Below are 6,169 nucleotides of genomic sequence, written 5' to 3'. Positions count from 1 at the left end.
TCACTGATTTTATTTACATAATGTTCTAACTTAATGCTCTTATTCTGGGCCTCCCTGGTCCTGCAAGGGGTGAAGTCCAACACTATGAATCTATGGGCATCCACTCAGCACAGGACTCATCCCTGGCTAGGAAGCTGACCCACAAATGACAGCAGAGCTTTCCTGCCTCCCCTCATCAATGTATTTCCTTATATCTGCCTGTTTCTCTCCCCACTCTGTCTGGTGAATCCTCTCAACCCTCCCCCACCTCTAGCTTACATACCATCTCTTGTATGAATAAATGAATAAAATAAATCTTTAACACCACTCTCTCTCTTTTTTTTTTACTATTTTCATTGCATTCATTTAAAAAATATACTATCTCTAAGTCCTAATAAATGTTGGCATTATTGATTGTACACATCTAAATGATTTTGCCAATTAAAAACTTAAAAGTCTGAAATATTTCCTTTCAACATAAATTCCTAGCCAAACATTTTTGCCTCCATAGCTCACCTTTACTGCAATTTCTGCAGGAAAACCATTTTCTAATTTGATTTTCTAGAATATAGAACTTCATGTGTCCACAAAGATTTTATTAGCGAACAGCCTGGGATGTATATATCTTGCTTTTCACAATGTAGGTACAAAGTTCAAGTTATTTTTTCAATATGTCTATGCGTTATTTTTTTTATACTATTTTCCTATTTCCCAATACAAAACAGAGGTTCTTACTAAGTGAACTTATTCTCAGAATGAATCTATAAATTTTATTCTTTAATGACATGGTTCCTTTTTCACATTTATGCATATCATATTTTCATTTTTCATTGTACTCTACCAGTTAATATGCAGGTTTTGCTCTGAAATCTTCTTGATAATGTCAAACATATTATTCTCATTGTATTTTTGTTTAAAACACAAAACTATTACATTAACTAATTTGCTGTGTGTTTATAACCCTCAGATATGTGTAAACTCCTTGTTTTTAGTCCACATATTATTTGTTTTTCTTTTAGCTACAAATAAATTACTGTGTGCATGCTAGTTAATAAAAGATCATATTAATAAAGTTGTTTTATAATTCATATTCTAGTTTTTAATATTTTTTTTTTTCATAGAAGAGCTGTATATGCCAGAAGTGAGGGGGTGAGAGGATTCACCAGAGACAGAGCGAGACAGAGCAGGCATATCTACTGAAATACATTGCTGAGGAGAGAAATAAATAAGGGAGCAGAGGACTACTATGCCAAGTGGGGTGCTTCCTTCCAGTGTGGAACAAAGGCTGACACTGTGGCCTTGGTTATGGTACCTCTAAGACTTAACTCCTAGAACACCAGGGAAGCACACAATTCATGTTCTTTATTCTCTTATATAGAAATAGTGGCATCATGAGTGGCATCATAATCATATTATGTACATTATATAATCACACGTATGCCTACTATAGAATCACATGTATGGTCATATATGTGTACAAACATATATATGTGATTTCTATCTCTATATGTACCTCTGAAATAAAAACACTTATACTAACTTCATGATAAGGTGAGGTCTTAAATACTTAAAACTATTGATTTCACACAGTCAAAATTTAATTGGGAGTTTCATAAAAGTAAAAAGTAATGTTATGGCAATTCCGGTGAAGAAAAAATATACAACTATATGTGATACATTCAGGAGCAAAATGGATCATAAGAAAAATCAATGTTGGAGAATCTGCTGTACTGGCAACCTTCCCTAAAATCTTAAATGAAATAATAAGATGTGCTTAAAACATTAAAACCAGCATAGTGCTGGGGCAGACAATCTCACTTTAAACTGAGGCATCTTCTGGGAATTTCTCTCCAACATATTTAAGTGTATTATCCTCCAATAACTTGAATTAAGTAAATGTGTTTATTGTATTATTTCATTTAATGATTGCCTATGTTTATTTTTCTGTTTGTTATATAAAATTATGTTTAATTTTTTTTTTTTCATTTCAGTTAGTTGTCTTAAAGGGTAATTTTGGATTATGGAGCTTCAAGTAGAAATGAAATGCAAAACCTAATGAAAAATACTTTTGACAATATAACTAAAGTTTGTAACTTCAGACACTCACTCAAACAATTAAAAAAAAGATTGTTTTAGTGCATAAATATCTTAAAAACATATTATTTATATATTTTGAATATTTTGATATTAATAATTTAGTGACACATAACTAAGATTAAATATGATATAATTTATATTAAAAGCTTATTGAAATGTTTTTATTGATAATGTCTATTGAAAATATTATAGAGAACATACATTAAAACAAAGGTTTAGCATGAATGAAAGTTAGTGTGATAGTTATAAGAAGGAATGAGTATATTTCTCCATATCGGAAATATGAAAAAAGATTTCTCAAACTGATTTTGTCTGTAAGAGAAATAAACAAAAATGAGTAAATTACACTTTTAATGAATGTTCTTTTAAACTTTTTAAGTAAGAAACTATGCAATAGATGTTTATAATAATTTTTAAAAGATCATCTTATGTTACAGATTACAAATAAGTACTTCTAACATATGCTTAATCTTATTTTAAAAAGATTTATTTATAGGTCTTTGAGAAGTAATGAAATAAATTTATTACTGCCTAGAAATCAAAATGTTATTAAAAATAGTTCACAATTATTTTGTGTATATTTACACATATGACACAAGTGTACACACTTTAGCATAACATTTGTCACCTTTAGCATAAAATTATAGAGATAACTGAAATAAACAAAAAGCTAATGATTAGGACAACTAGTTGAGATTGGCTAATTTATTATAGTTCAATGTATACCTAAAGTTATTATATTATTTAAGGTGTATCTGAACATATTATGTAGCTATATGTGTGTACAGCTGCATTATCTAACTTTTTAAAATATTATGCTTTATAGCCCAATATTAATATTCTTTGTTTTCTCTAGATTTTCCATATGTAATTTCATGCATTTTCCAAGTTTAGGTAAGAAGAAGTCATTTGAATAGAAAAAACTGAATAAATTGTGATACAACATAAAAACAAATATCAACCATTTTTAATCTGTGTACATTGATAGGACTACCCAATCCTCAATTATATCATTGTGGCATTTGAAACTATAGCTATAATTATAAAATATTTGATAATACTAATTTGTTAGCTGATTATTTATTTTATGGAAATAATTGTCCCACAGGAAAAAAAAATATATGTCTGGACATTACACTTATGTTCTAATAGCAAAGTACACATTAGTGTATTATTTCTTCTTACCTTGGAGAGAATAACCAAATTTCTCTTGTTAGAATCTCTAAAACAAGTATAAAAAAAACTGTTTAAACAGAATTTCTGTACAGACAAGTTTTGAGAATATCTTCAGGATAACAAGGAACCATTTTTATATAATATAAATAGGTCAGTCCTGTTCCATTTTATCTAAAGACGTGAGCACCCATGATATCACCATGAAACCTCTGGGGACCTAGGCCTTACTATTAAGTGAGAATAGTTTCCCCAAGGTTAATATCAAGAAATTAATGATTTCACAGCAGAGATAAATAAGGCCCTAATAAAATATAAGAGTGTTGACATAAATTTGACAGATGGAAATTATTTTAGTTGTGCATACTTGTAAGTTATTGTTAAATTAATGTAATTAAGGAACATAATATTCTATTTTAAAAAATCAGGGTTATCTTGATTTTTAATTTTACATATGACTTAAAGTCATGAAATGAAATATAGAGCTGAACCTAGTCTTGCTACCTCCCACAAGACCACCACTGGGGTAGGAGGAAGAAACACTGAGGGTAAGTGACTATACAAAAGCCACTCCCCAATAGCAATATTTGCCCCCTCCTATATTAGGGGAAAAGGGCCACAATCAACTAGCCCTATTAACAGCATAGAGTCTTAAAGCAAATAACAGGGAGCAAGAAACACTAAAATATTGGGTCAGTGAGTCTCCAGGTCAATAATACAGCACAAAAAGTAGTTTTCCAAAACTCTACTTCAAAACCATGGAAGATATGTATCAAGCACAGAGTTAAAATTGCCAAGGTAATTAAATTCAGTGAAACTGAAGAACACTGAGAAAACTAATTAAAACAAGTGAGTGTTCTTAGAAATAAAATTTGAGAAAACAGAACATTGAAATTGAAGATCAAAATAAAACAGTGGACGTTTGGGATATTAAAAGATAAAAAGAGGACATGTGAAATTCAGTTGAAATCTATGGACGTAGAAAAAACCAAAGGGATGAACAAATAAGTGATATGGAAAGAGTATAGGACAGGGAAGAGAGAAATGAAGGAAAAACATGAAGAAACATTGAGAATTATGACCTCAGTAAGGCAACAAGTTATGGGAAACTAGAAGGCTCCTTGGCTGTATAGGGGTCAAGTAGCGCTATCACTGCTGTGACTTTGATCCCAGGTTGAGGGGTTGTGAACCTACATTAGTTTCTCATCCATTGTTCCCCTTAGCAGTGTACTTCATTAGCTCCACCAAACTGTTCCCCACTCTGTCTCTACATGTCTGGCCTATACCCCAGTTCTTGTATGCAAAAATAATAATGGGAAACCAGACTACTATCTCACATTGCATACAGAAATTCAACTAAAATTGGACACTCAACTCAAACGTATACAAAATCAACTCAAATTGGACAAAACATATGAATGTAAGACCTGATACTGTAACACATATAAAACAAAGTGTAGTCAAAACATCCATGACATAAACCTTAGAAACAACTTTGAGGGCTCATCTTGAGAAGCAAAGAAAGCAAAATAGATGACAGACAGCTGGAACATATCAAAGTAAAAAGAGGCAGTAACCAAAATGAAAAGATATCCTATGGAATGCGAGAAAATATTTGTACACATTACAACTAATTAGGGAATGTTATCTGATATCAAACAACTATGACAAATTATACAAGCAAAACAGAGAGTGAAAAACACTGAACAAAACCAAGCAAACAACCCAGTCAAAAATGAAGACAAAAAGAAATAATACAAAATTCTTCAAAGAAATGCAAACGGCAAACAGACATATGAAAAAGAATGCTCAGCATCAACAACACACATCAAAGTCACAATGAAATGCCACCTGACACCAGAAATATGTCTTACATTAAAATAATAATAACAATTAGAAAGAAACAAATGCTGGAGAGAATGTGGAGAAAAATGAACTCCCTTACTCTGCTGGTGGGAATGTAAACTGTAATTGTAAAACTATGGTATGTTCTGGAGTCTCCTCAGAATAATGAAAATGGATTTAACTTATCACCTAAAAATTCCACTCCTAAGAATCTACCCAAAGAACACAAAATCACTAACTTGATAAGGAGGAAGCCACTCTTATGTGTTTATTTCAGCATTGTGTGCAATAATAAAGATATGGGAAGAAGCCAAATGTCCCTAAACACGTAAAGAAAGCAAAGAATTTTGTTGTATTTTTCAGTGATCTAAAACGATAAACTAATGATCTTTGTAGAATATAGGAGCTGTAGGGGTTCATTCTGGGTGAAATAAATCAAAAGGAAAAAAATAAATAATGGGTGGTTTCACAATATGTGTGTAATATAGAGAGAATGAACAAAAGGTCAATAAAAGACAAAACTTGCAAATTAGATCTGAGGTACACAGCAGGCTAGTGGTAAGGAGATGGGTCAAAATAGGTCGAAGAAGGTTTGAACTTCCAAATGAGAATATAATGTTTTCAAGTGATTTATACTCCAGATTTGACTACATATCATGTCATGACACATATATCAACAAATTAGCAAAGATCAAAATCATATCAACCAAATTTTCTGACTGTAAAGTACAAATAGAAAACTACATATATAAAGCAGTGGATATTTAATATTTTAGAAAACAACCATACTATCTCTCATAAGGGTTGATCCTGTCTACCGTCCTTCAATTATCAATTTATTAATGATAATATCAGTAGTCATATCCTGCATTCGTATCACCCAAACCATATATCTCTGCCCTTACCTTCATCAGAGGTGAGCTAGTAAATTTGTTCTTTGGAATATGTGTTAGCTATTTATATCTGCCATGTTCATATTTCAAAGACGGTGAGTTTTCTTAATGTGCACTTTGATTTAAGCATCAAACTTTGGTTTTGTCATTTCTTGATTTTTGTTCTTTCTATTGTTTTTTTT

The sequence above is a fragment of the Condylura cristata genome, unplaced genomic scaffold, assembly GCF_000260355.1.
Source record: "Condylura cristata isolate star-nosed mole 26May11 unplaced genomic scaffold, ConCri1.0 scaffold00021, whole genome shotgun sequence".
NCBI lineage: Eukaryota > Metazoa > Chordata > Mammalia > Eulipotyphla > Talpidae > Condylura > Condylura cristata.
Note: the sequence above shows the minus strand (reverse complement) of the source record.